The sequence below is a fragment of the Heterodontus francisci genome, chromosome 32 (assembly GCF_036365525.1).
Source record: "Heterodontus francisci isolate sHetFra1 chromosome 32, sHetFra1.hap1, whole genome shotgun sequence".
Taxonomy (NCBI): Eukaryota; Metazoa; Chordata; class Chondrichthyes; order Heterodontiformes; family Heterodontidae; genus Heterodontus; species Heterodontus francisci.
In genome coordinates, this window is record NC_090402.1 from 52,449,583 (window position 1) to 52,470,289 (window position 20,707).

Sequence of the window (20,707 nt, forward strand, 5' to 3'; positions counted from 1 at the left end):
CCTCCTTCTCTCTAACGAAAACAACCTCAAGTCCCTCAGCCTTTCCTCGTAAGACCTTCCCTCCATACCAGGCAACATCCTAGTAAATCTCCTCTGCACCTTTTCCAAAGCTTCCACATCCTTCCTATAATGCGGTGACCAGAACTGCACGCAATATTCCAGGTGCGGCCGCACCAGAGTTCTGTACAGCTGCAGCATGACCTCGTGGCTCCTAAACTCAATCCCCCTACTAATAAAAGCTAACACACCATATGCCTTCTTAACAGCTCTATTAACCTGGGTGGCAACTTTCAGGGATTTATGTACCTGGACACCAAGATCTCTCTGCTCATCTACACTACCAAGAATCTTCCCATTAGCCCAGTATTCTGCAATCCTGTTACTCCTTCCAAAGTGAATCACCTCACACTTTTCCGCATTAAACTCCATTTGCCATCTCTCAGCCCAGCTCTGCAGCCTATCTATGTCCCTCTGTAACCTACAACATCCTTCGGCACTATCCACAACTCCATCGACCTTCGTGTCATCCGCAAATTTACTAACCCACCCTTCTACACCCTCATCCAGGTCATTTATAAAAATGACAAACAGCAGTGGCCCCAAAACAGATCCTTGCGGTACACCACTAGAAACTATACTCCAGGATGAACATTTACCATCAACCACCACCCTCTGTCTTCTTTCAGCTAGCCAATTTCTGATCCAAAGCACTAATTCACCTTCAATCCCATACTTCTGTATTTTCTGCAATAGCCTACCGTGGGGAACTTTATCAAACGCCTTACTGAAATCCATATAGACCACATCCACGGCTTTACCCTCATCCACCTGTTTGGTGGACGGGAATATGCCACCAATGTGAAAGTCGGTGGCGAACCTGCTTCTGCCTAACCCGGGGATCCGTTCCACATTTTACGTGTTCCCGGGCTTTAATTGTCCCGAGGCGGGAATTGAGGGAGGAGATCCCGCCTCAGTGAACTGCCGGCCAATCAGCGAGCCGGCAGCTCGTAGTCCCAGCAGCGCCACTGGGAGCTGTGGCCACTGCTGGGACTGCAGCCCAGCCGACCAGATGGATCCATGAAGGTAAGTAGGGGTAGCCTCACCAGGGGGATCGGTCCTTCCCTGGTGAGGCTGGAGTGGTCATTTGGGGGGAAGGGGCGTCTTGGGTCCCGGGGGTGGGTTGGGAGGTGGGACGGCCCTCAATCGGGCACCCTGTGCCTGATTGCCATGCCCCCCACCCCAGGGCGCAGAAAGGCCGGCAGCTATAGCTGGGCGGCCTTTCACGTGCCCAGCACGCCCGCTTGCCATGGGTGAAATACCCGTGGAGGCAGGCGAGTGCCCTTAAGTGGCCCCATGCCACCATCGGACCCACTGGGGCGGCGTAAAATTCAGCCCATTGTATTTACAAATTCATAAGGCCTTAACCAATACAAAACCAAGTAAATGTGACAATTAGGATTAGCAGGATTTCAACATCATAAAATTATCATAACTCAGAGACATCCTTCTTTCTTACACTCCTTCTTTAAACTGTGGACACAGCTTCAACAATTACTTTGTTTTCCCTGCATGTACAATTTTCCAATTTTTAGTATAAATGGCTGTTACATCAAATGCCTAATGAAACAGCCGGAGGTTCTTTTATCTGAACCTTTCTAGAAACACAAATAGGTTGTGGTCTATATAAACTAGTACTTCCCCCTGACTATTGGTTACATATACCTCAAAACGTTGAAGAGCCTGTACAAAATTTAAAGCCTCTTTCTCGATGGTCGAATACTTTCTTTGATGCCATTTAAGCTTCCTCGACACCATCCAGAACAAAGCAGCCGCTTGGTTGGCACACCATCCACAAACATTCACTCCCTCCACCACCAACGCACAGTGGCAGCAGTGTGTACCATCTACAAGATGCACTGCAGCAACGCACCAAGGCTCCTTAGACAGCACCTTCCAAACCCGCGACCTCTACCACCTCGAAGGACAAGAGCAGCAGATGCATGGGAACATCACCACCTGCAAGTTCCCGTCCAAGTCACACACCATCCTGACTTGGAACTATATCGCCGTTCCTTCACTGTCGCTGGGTCAAAATCCTGGAACTCCCTTCCGAACAGCACTCTGGGTGCACCTACCCCACATGGACTGCAGCAGTTCAAGAAGGCAGCTCACCACCACCTTCTCAAGGGCAATTAGGGATGGGCAATAAATGCTGGCCTGGCCAGCGATGCCCACATCCCATGAATGAATTTTTAAAAAATGCTATTTGGCATGACTCTGACCATGCGAACTTCATGTTTTTCTTCAACAAATTTGTCAATTGGGTGACTACTGTGCTGAAATTAGGAACAAATTTCCTGTATGAACATATGAATTACGAGGAGGAGTAGGCCACTCAGCCCCTTGAGCCTGCTTCGCCATTCAATAAGATCATGGCTGATTGTAACCTCGACTCCACATTCCCGCCTACCCCCAATAACCTTCCACTCCCTAGCTTATCAAGATTCTATCTACCTCTGTCTCAAAAATATTCAAAGACTCTGCTTCTACTGCCTTTTGAGGAAGAGAATTCCAAAGACTCACGACCCTCTGAAAGAAAAAGTTTCTCCTCATCACTGTGTTAAATGGGCGACCCCTTATTTTTAAACAGTGACCCCTGGTTCTAGATTGTCCCACAAGGGGAAACATCCGTTCCGCATCCACCCTGTCAAGACTCCTGTAGGACCCACACATACCCAGAAATCATAACACTTCTTTCTTTGTGTTGGATAGAAAAGTATTATTGTCTGAACCTTGGCCTCTCGCAGTAACACTTGACCTTAATGCACGATATATCCTAAGTAAGTGACCTTGGCCTTGGCAAACTTACTCTTTGCCGGTTTATGCCAAGGTTAGCTTTGGCCAGGCTGTCAAATAGAGCTCTCAAACGTCTAACATGATCACTCAAAGTGTCACTGTACACCAAAAGGTTATCGATGTACACAACACAATTACTCAACCCAGCAGTCATGGTTAATCTTCCAAATGGAGCTGGTGCATTTTTCATACCAAATGGCATGACTTTTCAGACCATCTGGTGTCACAAAAGCAGAAATTTCTTTGGCTCGGTCTGTCAATGGGATTTGCCAATATCCTTTAAATAAATCAATCTTGCTAACAAAGGCCAAGTTCCCTGTCCTATCAATACAATCCTTGAGCCTTGGGATCAGACAGGAGTCCATCTTAGTTACCACATTTATTTTTTGGTAATTAATGTAGAATCTTTGAGAACTGTGTGTTTTTGGTTCCAGAACAACAGGAAAATTCCAGCTACTTTGACTGGGTTGAATCAGATCATCTTTTAACATCTAGTGAACCTCCTCCCTTGACTTTGGCCAATTTACTGGGATTGAGTCTGTAGGAGTTTTGTTTAATTGGTTTAGCTTCCCCTACAACAATCTCACGAATAGCCAGAGAACCATAGAAATATAGAAAAATTACAGCACAGAAGGAGGCTATTCAGCCCATGTTGTCCGTGCCGGCCGAATAAACCAATTGCCCAATCTAATCCCACCTTCCAGCACCTGGTCCATAGCCTTACGGGTTACAGCACTTCAGGTGCATGTCCAGGTACCTTTTCAAAGAATTAAGAGTTTCTGCCTCCCCCACTGTTCCTGGCAGTGAATTCCAGACACCCACCACCCTCTGGGTGAACAAGTTTCCCTTCTAATCCTTCTACCAAGCACCTTAAATCTGTAAGAAGTAAGACCTGGCTTATCTGCACATACAGGCTTATATTCTTTCAATAGGTCAGCTATGTCTTTCCTCAGTTGCTCAGATAGGTAGTGTAGCACCTCATCCACACCCTCCAACACCTCAGTGTTCACCAGCTTTAGCGCAGAATGTTCAATCTGAGAACTCTCAGTCTCAGACTCATCATCTGGTGGTTCATGTGCACCAGTATCACCATTTACATTCTCTACCACTAGTGCTACACCTACTGGCTGACTATGCTCACAGTCTTAGTAACTCTTCAGCATATCCACATGACACACCCTTTGGGCTGGATTTTACAGAGGCAGGATCAGAGGTGGGAGGGCAGGAGTATTGCAACAGGCGACAGGAGGATTAGCAGGCTGGAAGGCCTGCTGTCTCCCCATCACACAGCGATCCTCCCAGAGGTGGGCTAGGCCGACAACGGGCTTCCCGCCCAGAGGCCAATTGACACCCTTGTGGCCAATTAACTGTCAATTAGGGACCTCTTCCCACTGCCGCTGAGATCTTACCAGCAGTGGTGGGTGGGGGGGGCCTCTGCCACGTAGGGAGGACACCTTGTAAAATGAGACACCCTCCCTGTGGGCTTGGGAGGGGTCAGTCCCTCCTCAGTGGCGATTTGTGGACCACAGAGCACCCCCACGGGAATTCACCCCCTGGAACCCTCCCCCCATGGACCACAAGACCACCCTCGCAGTGGTCTTCCGGACTGGCCCCGGTAACCCCGCCCCACCTACCTCTTGAACAGGGTTCCACTGCTGAGCCTGGGTCCAAGCCCTCTGTAGTACCAGCAGTGGCCACTGCTCCTGGTGGCATTGTCAATGCTGTTGAGCTGCTGGCCCTCTGATTGGCCAGCAGCTTTTGGATGTGGGATCCTCTTTAAAGGGAGAGTGATCCCACTTACTAAAACTTTGACACAAAAAGACCAGAGAATTGCTCCGGGAAGGCCGAGAAAATACAGAGGCGGGGTTCCCCCTGCCTTTTCGGCACGGCGCTGGGAGCCCTGCCTCCAGCACAAAATCCAGCCCTTTGACTCTCTTGGTTGTCTGATGTACTAACTGCATTGTTCACATCAATGAGTTTCCTTTTGATATAGTAGGGTCCATTAAACCTAACTTTCAATGGTTTTCCAGGCAGAGGCAACAAGACTAGCACCTTAACCGCAGGTTGAAAACTACGTGCCTTAGCTGATCTATCTCCTTGTGTTTTTAATCTCCTGCTGGGAAGCCTTGAGATGTTCTCTGCCCACCTCACAAGCTTCAGAGAGCCTTTCTTGAAACTTTGATACATAATCTAGGAGGGTAGTTTCCTCTTCCCGTGCCCAAAACCTCCTTAATGAGTTTAAGGGGGCCCCTAACCTCATACCTATAGACCAAATTGACGGGACTGAAACCAATAGACTCATTTGGCATGTCCCTAGTCGCGAATGAGAAGAATGATATCGCTTTATCCCAATCCTGGGGATACTCAACACAGTAGGGTTTGGTGATATCTCTCCAAAGCACCTTGGGACTGTCGGTGATAAGCAGACCTCCTGAAATATACCTGACATAAAGTTGACCCCTAGTCAGAATGAATTTCTTTTGGCAACCCATACCTAGTGAAATACTGGACCAACTCCTCAATCACAACTTTCGCTGTGATCTTCTTCGATGGTGCTGCCTCTGCAAATCAAATGGATAAATCCATGACTGTCAGTAGATACCTATGACCTTAGTCTGAGAAAAAGGTCCAATACAATCCACTAGAACCCTACTAAATAGTTCAGCAAATCCAGGTATTGGTATGTATGGGGCTGGTATAATCGAAGGCTGTGGCTTCCCATTCCCAACCATCTAATTAGCCCTTCAGCCCACCGAGTCTGTGCCGACCATCAACCACCCATTTATACTAATCCTACACTAATTCCATATTCCTACCACATCGCCACCTGTCCCTATATTTTCCCTACCACCTACCTATACTAGGGGCAATTTATAATGGCCAATTTACCTATCAACCTGCAAGTCTTTGGCATGTGGGAGGAAACCGGAGCACCCGGAGGAAACCCATGCAGACACAGGGAGAACTTGCAAACTCCACACAGGCAGTACCCAGAATTGAACCCGGGTCGCTGGAGCTGTGAGGCTGCGGTGCTAACCACTGCGCCACAGTACTGTGGGAGTACCGCCAGACTGCGGGCAGTTCAAAGTGGCAGCTTACCACCACCTCCTCAAGCAAATTAGGGATGAGCAATAAATGTTGGCTTTGCCAAAGACACCCACATCCTGCTAATGAATAAAAAGGCTAAGCATAACAGTACCACAATAGACTAACCAACTGAAACAAATTTAAAGGAAGTAGATGAGAACATTGCAGATGCCCCAAATATAATCTTCTAAAGTTCTCTTGATTCAGGGACATTAGAAAATTGTACATTTCCTTCTGCTATTTTAGAAAGATGACAGGGAGGAAAACAGAGCATTATAGCCAGCTAGTCTAACATCTGTTGTTGGGAAATTACAAGAGTCTATAATTAAGGATAGAATGTCTGAACACCTTGGAAATTTTCAACTGAAATTGGTTGAGGGCCTTAGACAGACAGTAGAGAAAGTGGGCAGGTACTCCAATTGGATGAATGTGACAGTGGTGTCTTGCAAGAATCTGTGTTGGGAACTCAGTTATTCACCGTATTAATGACAGATGATGGGATAGAAAGCTAAATATCCAATTTGCCGATGACACCAACATAGGTGGTATTGCAAACAGTGTAGATAGAAGCAAAACATAAAGAGATATTAATAGATTATATGAATGGACAAAACTGTGGCAAATGGATTTCAGTGTAGGCAAGTGTGAGGACATCCACTTTGGTTTTGAATTAAACACAACAGGGTACTTCCTAAATGGTGAAAAGCTAGAAAATGTGGAGATCCAAAGAGGCTTGGAGATCCATGTACATAGATCATTAAAAGGCCATGAACAGTAACAGATAATCAAAAAGGCTAATGGAATGCTGGCTTTTATATCTAGAGAACTAGATTGCAAGGGTGTAGAAGTCATGCTACAGCTATACAACACCCTGGTTAGACCAGATCTGGAGTACTATGAGCAGTTCTGGGCATCACACCTTAGGAAGGCTGTATTGGCCTTGGAGGGAATGCAATGTAGATTTATCAGGCTGATACCTAGACTCCAAGGATTAAATTGGCGAGAGTACACAAATTAGGGTTTTATTCCCTGGAATTTAGAAGGTTGAGGAGTGTTTTGATCAAAGTTTAAGATATTAAGGGGAATGGATAAGGTAAATCGAGAGAAATTTTCTGCCGGTTGGGGACTCTAGGTCTCGGGGGCATCGACTAAAATTAGAACCAGACCTTTCGGGATGAAATTAGGAAACACTTCTACACACAAAGGCCTGAATTTTACTAAACTTCGACATTAGGCTCCATGGCGGGGTGGGTGGGGGGGGGAGGGGGGGGTTGGAAGATCGTTCTGGCAGCAGCCCATCAATGTCCAATGCCGGGAGTAACGGGCCCGATCTTCCTTCCTTGCAGCGGCGGCAGGCCTCCGTGGCGGTCCCCCCCACTGCTGGGCAACAGAACTCGGATTAATATATTTAAATTAATGAAATGACTACATTTTAATAGAATACACCGCGATCTTACCTTCAGCCTGTGATCTTCTGAGCAGCGACCAGCACTCACGTGCCTTCACCTTCCTGTGCAGGGAAAGCAGGCGCCACCATGGTGGAGAAGGGGGGAACTTATGATTTTTAGTGCAGTGGCGAGGGATGGGGTGTGGGAAACAGCGTCAAATTTACATTACTGATGTAGGGGATGGTGGAAAGGGGTGACCTCCACACTTTGTTCAGTTTTGGGGGAGGTAAAGGGCAAGTGTTTTGTGGGGGGAGAGGGAAAATATTGAATTTAATTGTTATTGTGGGGTGGGAAAGGGCGATAGACATTTCATCAGTACATTGGTGGGGTGTGTTTGAAAATGTACATGAGCCGGTAAGGCTGGCTGCCCTTTAAAAATGGAACCAGCGCCTGCACACAGAGCCCGCCCCCTCCATGTGATTGGGGGGCGGGGGTGCGGCCCAACCGACTCGTGGGCTTGAGAAAGATCACGGCAGCATGGTAGCGCAGGCCGCCATTTTTTTCACCTGCCGCTGCGCCCTGCAGAAGGAGAAGAAAGTCCCAGCCGAAGTGTGGTAGAAGTATGGAACTCTCCTTCACAAATGGCAAATAATGCTAGATCAATTGTTAATTTTAAACCTGTGATTGATAGATTTTTGTAAACAAAAGGTATCAAGGGATATATGAAATTAGGCCAAATATCATCCATGATCTTATTGAATGGCAGAGCAAGCTTGAGGGATTAAATGGCCTACTCCTGTTTCCATGTTCCTAAATTATTCTGACTTTGTATAGGTTATTGAATTAGGCATTTGCAACCTCAAATAATGGGATTAAGCTGATGGCAATTTATTATCCATATATTGGCTTTGAAATGCAGCTGATTATCTCCTGTTTCTAAATGAGTGGAGAGGAAGGTAAATCTTAAGGGTTGTACTAACACTTTACTAACTTCAATGTGGAGGCACTGAATGAAGGAGTGCAGGTCTTGGAGGACCATCTTTTTGCTTGGAGGGGGCCTCATGACAATTTTTGCCTTACATAGGGGACCAGTGAGACAATTTTGGAAAGATAAAGGCATTAAAAATTTATTTTACTATTAATTAAACAACAACAACAGCATTTTTGTGAAGAAGCTTTAAATGAGAAGATTAATTTGACTTACTTTCTCGTCACTATTTTGGACCCTGATTCAGTGAGATACCTGGCATTTGTTTGCTTGCAAAAATAGTCAATGTTTGCCTACACACTTGTAGTGATGTGGAGTTATCCGGATAGAGATCCATCTGTCAAGAGTGATCTTGATCATTCACTCTCTTCTCTTTGTCTCTCTCTCGCTCTCTCCCTGTGTCCCCCTCTATGTCCCCCCTCTCTCTGGTGTTTCCCCCTCTCTGTATCATCCTCTCTCTCTGTCCCTCCTCTCTCTGCCCCCTCTCTCTCCCTCTGCCCCTCTCTCTCTCTGTCACCCTCGCTCTCTCTTTGTCTCTGTCCCAAGTCTCACTCTCTCTCTCTGTCCCCCCTCTATTTCTCTGCCTCTCTCTCTCTGTCCCCTCTCTCTCTCTCTCTCTCTCTCTCTCTCTCTGTCCCACCACTCTCTCTCTGACAGTTGCAGAGAGCGGGAGCGCTCAGCACATCTGCTTTTTGGTTGGTCAGTTTTTTTTTTTAAACTCGCATTGCCAGTTTCACAGCTGACAAGTGCTGACATCTGAAACAGCAGTTTCCCAACTTCGGACAGATTTGAGGTTTTCTGGCAGGTTCTGACTTTTTTTTAAAAGCCCAAAGGAAAACCCCAAATTTGTCCGAAGTTGGGAAATTTCTGTTGCTGCTGTCAGCACCTGTCAGCTGTGAAAACAACAGCGTAAGGTTTTTTTAAAAAATGCCGGTCTGCAAGAAGAAGACAAAGGGAAATTTCTCATCTCCAGTCATGGACCTCTGGCGAGGATGAGGAATGGCCTGGCACAGTTCACATCTGTGGGCTGGATGGAAACCTTTGGCAGCCAGATCCTGGCCCGCGGGCCGTATGTTGGACAACTCTGATCTAGAGAGGGCAATATAAATTGGATTACAAATTATAAAAGGGAGAATATCTGAAGGATATTCAGATAACTTGTAGACTTTTAAGGATCTTTCTGAATCTGTAAAGTCTGTTCCTCCACTGATTGTTGTTCCCAGCACCAGAGGAGACGATGTTACCCTCACGCCAGCAGCATAGAAGAGCAACCATAAGCAGCCCACAAACATTTGCAGCTTTTCAAGGCCAGGCTGTCAAAGTCAACCTGTCCCACATCCACCCCAGGCCTCGAGAGCCCTGAGAAAAGAGGTTTATAATGTTTTGCAGTAGAAAAGTACACCCTCATGCCCCAGGTTTTATAAAGAGCTATTAGAATAGGTCAGAGAAAAGCTTGCATGCTTACAAGGGGCAGGATTTTCCCCCCGGTGTTGGGTGTGCAGCCGTTTGCGAGACGTCATCAAGGTCTGCAGTTGATCCTTGGAAGGAGCCGGAACCGAAGAAGTTCAAGGCCGCTGTGACTTTGATGGCTACTGGCAGGGCATAGCGAGCGGTGCTGCGAGATGTGAGGTCTTCCACCACGAGGGAACAAGTTTCTGTGATCATTTTCTTCATATGCACAGTCTCCTGTCGCATTGGTTCCCCAACATTTCCAAGTAGCTCCGTTTTGCTGGTAGATCCTATGTTGAGAGAATGGCCTCTGTTGTGTGATAGCACTGCCAGACCTGCTGAGTATTTCCAGTATTTCCTACCCTCTAAGATCAAAATCATTTGAGGTGCAGTGGCTGAAATAAATGGGGTTTAACTAGAGCTTTATACAACTAATGACGTACAGGGCTCAGTTTTGCTCACAACACTTTTCTTGTAAAATGTGTCGTGAGCAGAGATGGACTTTGAAAAATCCTTGTAAGCTTGGATGCCCACCCAGGTTCTGGCCATGGTGAAGCAGTTTCATGAAAATCAGTACGGAAAAGTCAAGCAAAACAGCGACCTTTTGAGTCCCTTCTGAATCTCCAATGGCGTGAAGCAGGGATTGTGCTGGCCCCAACCCGATTCACCATCTTTTTCAGCATGATGCTGCAGTAGGCAACGGAAGACCTTAAGGAGAGAGTTTACGTATGCTTCTGGACTGATGGAGGCCTTTTCAACCTCAGGCGTCTTCAGGCTCACACAAAGGCAAAAGAAAAACTCATCCGTGAACTTCTTTTCGCCGATGACTGTGGTCTCCTGGTCCACAGTCAGTCAGACCTGCAATGTATAACAACACATTTTTCCGAGGCAGCACAACTCTTCGGACTAAAAGTCAGTTTAAAGAAAACTGAAGTCCTGCATCAGCCTGCATCCCAAGAAGAATATAGACCACCGAGCATATTTTGGGAGCATCATCTCGTTTGATGCCACCATAGACAAGGAAGTGGACATAGGCTCTCAAAAGCAAACAGTACATTTGGCAGACTGTACAAACGTGTGTGGAGCAACCACAGCCTCAGAGCACAGACCAAACTCAAAGTGTACAAAGCCGTAGTCCTCAACAGCCTTCTGTATGGCGCGGGTCATGGGTCCTATACTGTTGTCATGTACACCTTCTAGAGCTCTTCCATCAGCACTGCCTCTGCAGCATCCTCAAGATCCACTGTCAGGAGTGCATCACAAACATTGAAGACCTGGAAACAGCCAACATCACCAGCATCAAGGCCATAATCCTGCAAAGCGAACTGCATTGGGCGGGCCATGTTGCCCGGATGAACGACAGTCGCCTGCCCAAGATTGTTATTTATGGAGAGCTGACCACTGGTCAAAGGAACAGAGGGGGCCCCATGCGAACGTTTCAAGGACTCCCTGAAGAAGTCCCATGACAGCATGTTCAGGTTTCTAACCTTGGGTCAATAACAATAACTTATAAATAGACTGTGCCCATGAGCTTGGTACACTAAAAAATTTAACTGTACCTTTTTGAGGCAAAACCCAAGTCTCTCCAACTGTTAATTTCTCCGCCAAAAATAGCAACCCCACCTTTTTGCATCCCTTTTCACTTTTAGGTGTATTTTTGTCACATCACTTTCATCTAATCATGTCTCAAATGCACAAATACCGCATATCACTGCAGTTCTGAATTTGTTTCCAGCACTCCTCATATTTACATAGAATAATTACAACACAGAAGGAGGCCATTCAGCCTGCACATCCATGCCAGCTCTCTGCAAGAGCAACTCAGCTAGCCCCACTCCCCCAGCCCTTTCCCTATAGCCCTGAAAATTTTCTCTGTTCAGGTGCTCATTCATTTTCCTTTTGAAAGCCACGATTGAATCTGCCTTCAGCACACTCAGGCACTGCATTCCAGATCCTAACCACTCGTTGTGTAAAAAACATTTTTCCTCATATCGTCATTGGTACTTTTGCCATTCATATATCGGTGTCTTCTGATTCTTGACCCTATCACCAATAGGAACAGTTTCTCTCTATCTGCTCAATTTATATCCCTCATGATTTTGAACATCTGTATCAAATAGCCACTCAACCTTCTCTTCTCCATGAAGAACAACCCCAGCTTCTCTAATCTATCCACGTAACTGAAGTCTCTCATACCAGGAACCATTCTCGTAAATCTTTTGTGCACCCTCTCTAAAGCCTTCACACCCTTCCAAAAGTGTGGTGCCCAGAATTGGATGCAATTTCTCCATTTGAGGCTGAACCAGAGTTTTATAAAGGTTCATTGTAACTTCCTTGTTTTTGAACTCTTTGCCTCTATTTAGAATGTCCAGGAACCCGTATGCTTTTTTAACCACTTTCTCAACCTGCCTTGCCACCTTCAAAAATTTGTGCTCACATACCCCAGATCTCTGTTCCTGCTCCCCCTTTAGAATTGCAACCTTTATTTTATATTACCTCTCCTCATTCTTCCTACCAAAATGAATCACTGCAAATTTCATCTGCCACGTTTCCAATCATTCCACCAGCCAGTCTATTCAAGTTTATCACTACCCTCCTCATAATTCACAGGACTTCCAAGTTTTGTGTTATCTACAAATTTTGAAATAGTCCCCTGTACACCAATGTCTATGTTATTAATATAGATCAAGAAAAGCAGTGGTCCTAGTACCGGCCCCTGGGGAGTCCCACTGTATACATTCCTCCAGTCCGAAAAACAACCATTCACCATTATTCTCTGTTTCCTATTACTCAGCCAACTTTGTATCCATGCTGCCACTATATCTTTTTATTCCATAGGCTTCAACTTTGCTGGCAAAGCCTATTATGTGGCACTTTTGAAAGTCTGTGAATAGACAGGCTGGTGGAATGATTGGACACATGGCAGATGAAATTTGCAGTGATTCATTTTGGTAGGAAGATTGAGGAGAGGTAATATAAAATAAAGGTTGTAATTCTAAATGGGGTGCAGGAACAGAGAACTGGGGTTTATGTGCACAAATTTTTGAAGATGGCAAGTCCATGTACACCACATCAACCACATTACCCTCATCAACCCTCTCTATTACCTCATCAAAAACTCAATCAAGTTAGTTAAACACGATTTGCCTTTAACAAATCTGTGCTGGCTTTCCTTAAAAAACTTGCATTTTTTTAGCACCTTTCATGACCACCGGACATCTCAAAGTGCTTTACAGCCAATTAACTACTTTTTGAAGTGCAGTCACTGTTGTGATGCAGGAAATGCGGCAGAAGTATGTGCACAGCAAACTCCCGACAAACAGCAATGTGATAATGCCCAGAGGATCTGCTTTTTGTGATTGAGGGATAAATATTAGGCAGGACAGCAGGGATAACTCCCCTTCGAAATAGTGCCATGTGATGTTTTACATCCACCCAAGCAAGCAGATGGGGGCCTCAGTTTAACATCACATCTGAAAGACAGTACCACTGACAGTACAGTGCTTCTTCAGTACTGCACTGGAGCATTAACCTTGATTTTTGTGCTCAAGCCCTCACGTGGGGCTTGAACCTTAACATCCTCGGTTGCATCCCTTCTGATCCTTATCAACTTTAAGCACAGCCAGCCTTTCCTCTTTATCAATTCTTTGTCCATCCAGCGCCTCAACCACCTCCTCTTTCACTATTACTTCAACAGCATCTTCTTTCTTGGCAAAGATTGTTGCACTTATTTAGTACCTCAGCAATGCCTCTATGCATAAGTTCCCTTTTTGGTCCCTAATTGGCCCCATCTCTCTACTATTTACCGTTTTACTATTTATATGCCTGTAGAAGACTTTTGGATTCCCTTTTATGATAGCTGCCAGTCTCTTCTCCTTTCCTTGCATCTCATTTCCTTTTTCACTTCCCCTCTGAACTTTCTACATTCAGCCTGGTTCTCACTTGTATTATCAACCAGTCATCTGTCATACACACCATTTTTCTGCTTCATCTTACTCTCTATCTCTTTCGTCATCCAGAGAGCTCTGGCTTTGTTTACCCTACCTTTCTCCCTCATAGGAATTTACCTCGACTGCTCCCGAACTGTCTACTCTTTAAAGGCAGCACATTGTTCTGTTACAGTTTTGCCTGCCAATCTTTGATTCCAATTTACCTGGGCCAGTTTTGGTCTCATCCCACTGAAATTGGCCCTCCTCCAATTAAGTATTTTTACTCTGAATTGCTTGTTGTCCTTTCCATAGCTTATGACACCATGATTACTGTTCTCTAAATATTCCCCTACTGACACTTGATCCATTTATCGCAGAAAGCAGTTGAGGCCAAATCATTAAATATATTCAAGAAAGAGTTAGATATAGTTCTTAGGGCTAAAGGGATCAAGGGATATGAGGAGAAAGCGGGAACAGGGTACTGAGTTTGGATGATCAACCATAATCGTATCGAATGGTGGTGCAGGCTCGAAGGGCCAAATGGCCTACTCCTGCTCCTATTTTTCTATGTTTCTATTTGATCCACTTCATTCCCCAGAACCGGATTCGGCAATGCCTCCTTCCTTATTGGACCGGAAACATACTGATAAACAAATTTCCCTGAACAAACTTCAGAATCTCTTACCCCTCTCTGCCCTTTCCATTATTACTATCCCAGTTTATATTAGGATAATAAAAGTCCCCCATTATTACTACTCTCTACATTTTGTGCCTCTCTGTAATTTCCCTGCAAATTTGCTCCTCTATATCTTTCCCACTAGTAGAATACACCCAGCACTGTAATGGTGCCTCTGTTGTTTCTTAACTCAAACCAAATAGATTCTCTCCTTCACACCTTCAGGACATCCTCTCTCTTCAGCACTGTAATACTCTCCCTAACTAATGCTGCCACCCCTCCTCCTTTCTTTTCTTCCCTGTCTTTCTTGAACACCTTGTATCCAGGAATATTTAGTACCCAGTCCTGCCCTTTCTTGAGCCAGGTCTCCATTATCGACACAATATCATATTCCCATGTGATTATCTGTGCCTGCAGCTCACCAATCTTATTTACTACTCTTTGTGCATTTACATACATGTACTGTAAACCTAATTTAGACCTTATTGCATTCCCTGTCACGCAGGCCCCCACCTGCCAAGCATGAGGCATATTAATTTTGCCACATGGCCATTAAATTTCAAACTGTTGTTGAAGTGAAGAAAGGACTTGCTTTAAAAAAATTGCCAGACTTTGGCTGGAAAGACATCTGTATATTAACAGACAGTGCTTGGAAAGGACAAAGCAGTCATTCCCTGACATATTCAACCCACAATGGTCTTTTGATCACCAGACGTTGAAGGTGGGGGAGCACGCATTCCAGGTTGACTGCTAAGATGGCCGAATACACAAATGGACATGGTCAAACCAGCTAGTCACATGACTAACCTGCTGGGCAACCTGAGTTTTCGGAATTGTACAAACAGTTTGAAGTCAAAAAGACTTTTTGCTCCTGTACTGAGATCTCTCCAGTCTGCTCCCATCTCTTTCTCACAAGCCTCTGAATCCACTGAAGACACATGAACCCCAAGAGAGAAAAGTCTCCTACAGAGAACAAGGTTTAAGAACCTTGGGCCCCAACAAAAAGCAAGATCTACCACAATCAAGGACTCTACAGTGAGCTCAAAGCACCGTAACAAAAGCTCTTCAGATATTGCCTCAAACTTTTCCACTTTATTTTTCTTCTGCTCTTTCTGTCTCTATTTGCATGTGTGTATCGCATATGTATGCTAGCGTGGGTGCATGGTGTATCCGTAGGCATCAACCGAATTAGAGTTTAAGTTTAATAAATTTCAACTTTTCTTCTTTAAACCTAAAAAAGCCTGTTTGTGCTGGTTTCTTTGCCTTCTAATTGGAAAGCAGTGAACAAGGATTCACCAAAGGGGAGCTAAAAGCACGGTGTGTTTAAAATTAAACCCTGCTATGATAAGACCAAGTGAAGGCGGAAAGGGAACCCCAGACCTCTTTCTCACCTGGTTGTAACATCCCTCTTACTCTGACCCCACCTAATACCTTACTATTTCTTATTCCAGTGCTATCTGTCTGTCCCAATCTTTTGTACATCTTGGTTTTTCCTTTCTAATGCTGCATCTTGGTTCCCATCCCCCTGACAAGTTAGTTGAAACCCTCCCCAACAGCACTGGCACTCTGTTAGGACATTGGTCCGGCTCTGTTGAGGTGTGACCCATCCGGCCTGTGTAGGTCCCATCTCCCCAGAATTGGTCCTAATGTCCCAGGAATCAAAAGCCCTCCCTCCTGCACTATCTCTTCAGCCACACATTCATCTGCTCTATCCTCCTATTTCTAAACTCAATTGGCTTGTGGCACCGGGAGTAATCTGGACATTGCTACCTTTGAGATCCTGCTTGCTATTCTCTTTCCTAGCTCCCTCAAATCTGCCTGCAGGACCTCAGGAGATGAGCCAGTTGCAGCAGAATACCCAGTCTCTGGTCTGCTCTAGTACCAATGGTATTTATGTGGTTGATCCAGTTGAGTTTCTGGTCAGTGCCAACCCCCCAGATATTGATGGTGGGGGAATTTGGTAATGGTAATGCCATCCATTGAATGTCATGGGGTGGTGGTTAGACTGTCTCCTGTTGGATATATTCTTTGCCTGACACTTGTGTGGCATGAAACTCACTTGCCATTTATCAATCCAATGGTTTTTGTCCAGGTCTTGCTGCTTATGGGAATGGACTGCTTCATTATCCAATGAGTTGCAAATGGAGCTGAACACTGTGCAATCGCCAGCGAACAGCCCCACTTCTGACTTTATGATGGAGGGAAGGTCATTAAGGACAGCCGAAGATAGTTGGGCCTAGGGCATGGCCCAAGGAACTCCTATAGCAAGGTCCTGGGATTAAATGATTACATAGAACTACGTAGAACGTACATCACAGAAAGTGGACAATCAGCCCAACAATTATATTTCATGGTTTGACATCCAGTATGTGACAGCGGGCATGATGCAGACCTGCATGACCTGATCTCAACTCAAGCGTTTAAAGGACCAATCCAAGGATGGAATTTGGAGGAGTTTGGAACTGCAGCAAACTGAAAAAGAAGTAATTTGATGAATTCATAATGGTCACGGACTGGACCAATATTTACCAACACATCCCTTGATGCACTGCTGGGTTGAGTGAGGAGTCCAAGAGAGATACTCTCCTCCAGCAACAGGAGGAAGAAGTTTGCTGCTTCAACGAAGCAGACATGGTTGAATGTACCTGAGGAGGTCAACAGCAAGAGGTAGGAGCATTGCACTACGCTCCTGAGTTCAGTGCAGGAAGCACTTTAATGATCTAACCAGCTCAGGAAAGGCGAGTACAATTTCACATTCGCCTAAACCTGTTGTGCACATCACCACCACCTCCCAAACTCTGCCTTGCCAAGCCTACACCATAACATAACCCCTTGCTTGCCTTTCAAGCGTACCCTTTGTTCTTTCGATGTAACTCCTCACATCCCCAGATATCCATCCACCACTGCCATGCACACTGCGCCTTATGTAATGTGGTGCCTGTCCCTGATAGTCACCATCACCAAATATACTGCAACCATTTGGTGAACTCACTCCTTCACTGTTCTTTCCTTCTTTGCAGAAGAGACCACAGAACATAAGGGAAAGGGAGAGAACTGAAGGTGGTCACAGATTTCACAGCTCATAAATACAGAAGAGGAAGTGCTGGAGAACTGTGGCATTTCTACATCTCTGATGATTGCAGAAGGGGGACTGGGAACATCTCGCTGCCTGGTGACAGAATTAAATATCATACAACAGTCAGTCATGTTGACTTGATTTCAGCAGCAAGTGAAATATGATCATCTTCATAATGCTAAGCTACAACATTCTTAGCTTGCCAGTACTAATTCATATCTTTTCTGTCTGTTAGGGCCTTAATGCAAACAGCAGCAGCAGTTGGTGATCCTTCCAAATGACATTCCCTCAGAAGGGCTGATTCCTTCTGCGGGTATACCATCACAGACTCATGCTACTGTGCACTAGCATTGTTACGTGCACTTCAGTGGGTCAAGTCAGGAAATTAGTTGGGTTTTCACCTGATGACTTACAGTTCACAAGTGAGCACAGCGGTGCGAGGGCTAGCTGTGAAGAATCCACATCAGAGGGAGCAACCGTCTGCACGCTCTGATCAGCAGATGCCGTACCCCAGGGCCCATCGATGAAACGGTTAACTATTAAGGAGCAGCAGAAAATCTACAACACCCTGACAGCTCTTCCATGCACACTGTCCGCAATTGCAGAGACAATGGAGGAGTCCAGCTCAAGCATGAGTTGATCGATGTCGCAAGGCATTGTAACCATGTCTTTTTCCATTGAAAGAATGGCCAACCGTGTGACTCATCAATCACTGCAATCAAATAATTCCATGCAGGCTTTGACCACGGTTGTGCAGACTCTGGATGCCAACATTTCTGGTACCTTAAATAGGATGACAGGCACCTTAGCCTTGGCCTTACAATACTGCACTGATCTGCATCAAGCTGCTCTCCAGCAGCATGGTAGCAGTGATGTGCGGCTGACCCAGGAGAGAGATGTTGAGGAAAGGGGTTATGTAAGTTGAGGCTCCACTCAAAAAGCACCCATTTCTCACCCATTGTACCCATCTGTCAATATTACTTTGCACCACTTTCACTTGTTACACATCCTTAGTTGTCCGGTGGCAACTTGCCTTTTCAGTTGCTTGTTGATGAATGGGAAGCCTGAATTTATGGGGACCAATCTGTGCAGTGGCTGGATATGCAATGGTTGTATGGTTGCTTGCAGGACTGCTTTGAGTCAGTGTGAATAAGGAGCAAGGGCATGCCAGTGGATGTGATTGTCAGATTGATACAGTGGTGGTAACTAACTAAACCTTACAACTAAAGGGAATCCCTGACATCATGGCTTCGGCATTTTCATCCTCTGCCTCCTTGTCCTCTTCATTGGAATTGTCCACGGACAATGTGAGCCTTGCCCCCCCGCCACCCCCCCCACAACCCTGCTCCCCCACCCTAATGCCCTTTGTTTCCTAGCAACCACCCCTTAAGTTTGCTTGATGGTTCAAAGAGGTTGGGAAACTTGGACTGCTGCACGATGAAAGCATCATGGCAGCTCCTCAGAAATTTGATGCACACCTGCATAAACCTTTTCTTGTGGTTGCACACCAACTGTCCATTTATTTAATAGAACCCTTTGTGGTTTATGAACAGTCCTGTGGTTGATCTGGGGGTGCAAGGATTGCCAGGTGTGTGTAGCTGTGAGCAATGAGTATTTATTGATGTCCATATGTTTGACTTTTAATGAGCCCCATGAGTTTCTGCACAATCTTCTCGTCTTCCTTTCAATGACGAATCTCAGGAAGCCTGGGAAAGCCCCTACATGTGATGTTAAATTTAAATGCCGGTCAAAATCTTGTTGAAATTTCCTCATTTAAATATTATAAGCAGTAACACAATTCTGAGGAGGGGTTATGCACATGCATCAAAACACAACCAAGTTAAACCCAGAAGTTGGATTGTTGGAACCAGTTTTCAGACACGTTGCCATTTTTGCCAATTTTAACAACCATCCCACACCCCAGCCCACATGCTCTTTACTGCTAAAATTACCCCTTAACTGTCTGTAACACTCATCCTATGGTTGAGATGCCCTACCAGCAGTGCAAAGTCAGAAGTTTGTGTTTATTTCAATCCTGACCATTATCTGAAATACAATCTAACCTGGTCACATTTACACAAATATTGAACAGAATATAAAAAGCAGCAAAGAATGACTAATAGATTAATAAGGAGGCAAAAATTAGAGTATGAGAGAAAGCTGGCGAGAAATATAGACAGATAGTAAGAGTTTCCATAGATATTTTAAAAAGAGTATGGGGAATTAATAATGGAAAATAAGGAGATGGCAGATGAATTGAACAGGTATTTTGTACGGTCTTCACCATAGGGGATACAAGCAACATCCCAGAAATAGCTATAAATCAGGAAATGGAAGGGAGGGAGAAACTCAAAAAAGTTACAATCACCAGGGAAGAGGTACTGAGCAAATTGTTGGAGCTGTGGCCTGACAAGACCCTGGGCCCTGATGGACTTCCTCCTAGGGTTTTAAAAGAAATGGCTAGTGAGATAGTTGATGCGTTGGTTTTGATTTTCCAAAAATCCCTAGATTCGGGGAAGGTTCCATTGGATTGGAAATAGCAAATGTAACTTCTTTATTCAAAAAGGGAAGGAGACAGAAAGCAGGAAACTACAGGCCAGTTAGCTTAACATCTGTCATAGGGAAAATATTAGAAGTTATTATTAAAGACATTATAGCAGGGCACTTAGAAAAATTCAAGGTCATCAGGCAGAGTCAACATGGTTTTTGAAATGGAAATCATGTTTAACCAATTTATTGGCATTCTTGCTGTAGATAAAGAGGAACCGGTGGATGTACTGTACTTAGATTTCCAGAAGGCATTTGATAGGTGCCCCATAAAGTGCCACATCAAAGATTATGGCAGAAAATGAAAGCTCATGGTGTAGGGGGTAACATACTGGCATGGATGGAAGATTGGCTAGCTAACAGGAAACAGAGAGTAGAAATAAATGGGTCATTTTCTGGTTGGCAAGATGTAATGAGTGGTGTGCCACAAGGATCAGTGCTGGGCCCTCAACTTTTTACAATTTATATAAATGACTTAGATGAAGGGACCGAAGGTATGGGTTGCTAAATTTGCTGATGACACAAAGATAGGTAGGAAAGTAAATTGTGAGGAGGACATAAGGGATATAGATAGGTTAAGTAAGTGGGCAAAGACCTGGCAAATGGAGTATAATGTAGGGAAGTGAGAAACTGTCCACTTTGGCAGGAAGAATAAACAAGCATATTATCTAAATGGTGAGAGATTGTACAGCTCTGAGATGCAGAGGGATC